The sequence below is a fragment of the Chrysochloris asiatica genome, unplaced genomic scaffold (genome assembly GCF_000296735.1).
Source record: "Chrysochloris asiatica unplaced genomic scaffold, ChrAsi1.0 scaffold00260, whole genome shotgun sequence".
In the NCBI taxonomy this organism is placed as follows: domain Eukaryota; kingdom Metazoa; phylum Chordata; class Mammalia; order Afrosoricida; family Chrysochloridae; genus Chrysochloris; species Chrysochloris asiatica.
This window is the reverse complement of record NW_006408778.1, coordinates 1451712-1453280: the sequence shown is the minus strand read 5'-3', so window position 1 is coordinate 1453280 and position 1569 is coordinate 1451712.

Below are 1569 nucleotides of genomic sequence, written 5' to 3'. Positions count from 1 at the left end.
GCAACTTAACAGGGAGGACCTGAATAAAGAACAGGAGTGGACTATTACATTTTTTAGGAAAATGTTGCCATTGTCTTGTGCAGAACATATAGAATAGGTTCTTTAATTTAGTAAATATTTTTTAAGAGCTAGAGATGCTTTGGTATTATAGCAAAAAATTATTGTTAATCATAAATTTTTTAAATCTTTTTTTTTTCATCAATTGGAAGTTGTTTACCAACTTTGTTTGAAGTGTGATTTTTCCCCCTTTCCAATCTCTTGTTAAAAAAAAAAAAAAAGTGGGTTTCGGCAAATGAATTGAGAATACTCTAATTTTTATATGCCTTTTGAACTGTGTAACTTAATATTTGAATACTTGATAATTTGTTTTATTATGTAATTGATAAAATGGTGATTTGCATTAATGTTAGTTCAATCATATATTTATACTGTCTGGGAATGTGTGGTTATAGTTCTGTGATAGAAATAATTTGTCAGTGTTCACCAGCTTGTGAAAACCTAGTTGCAAGAGCTTAAATATCTAAATAAATGATTAAATGCATTTAAAAAAAACAAAAAAGAAGAAGAAGAAGAAGCTTCATGGACCCTAGGAAGAATGGACCCCAAAAGAAAAACACCAAGACACATAATAATCAAGCTTTCCAAAATCAAAGATAAGGAGACAATCCTGAAAGCAGCTAGGGAAAAGGGAAGCATTACATAAAAGGCAAGCAAGTCAGATTAAGCTCGGATCTCTCAGTAGAAGCCATGTAGACAAGAAGGCAATGGGGACACATATATAAAACCCTGAAAGAAAAAAAAAAAAAAAAACTGCCAACGAAGAATCATTTATCCAGCAAAGTTATCAGTCAAATACAATGGTGTAATCAAAACATTCCAAGATAAACAGTAGCTAAGGGATTTTGCCAAAGCCAAATCTGCACTACAAAACATCCTAAAGGGAATTCTGTGGACTGAGAACCAACAAGAAGAGACAACAACCAGAGTTTGACATATGTGGCCACACCTCCCAAAACTAAATTGACGGAATTAAGAGTTGAGAACGGAACAAAACTATAAGAACAAACTCAGAGAATCTGGGAGGTCAGTCTATAATCAACACAAGTACAATGTAAAAGAAGATGAATGTGTAGGAACAGAGATCCAGATGGTGAGAAGGTCAGGTAGATTGCAGGATAAAATAGACTGCACTAAATGGAGGGAAAAGTTAATGGAATATAAGGTAATCTCAAAGAAAATGAACACTTCACAACATACCAAGAAAATGAAAATCCAAAAACATGGAAACATTAAAACTATGAGGAAACTGACAAGAAAGAACACAAAAACCATGAACTCAGCACAGGAAGACACACAGAACAAAGAAAGCAACAGCACCAAAGAAAAACAAACAAACATAATGGCAGCAATTAATCAATACCTATCGATAATTACACTGAATGTATATGGATTAAATGCACCAGTTAAGAGATGGAGAGTGGCAGAATGGATAAGAAAACAAGATCCTTCAATATGCTGTCTGCAAGAGACACATCTTACAGACAGAGACAAAAACAGATTAAAAGTCAA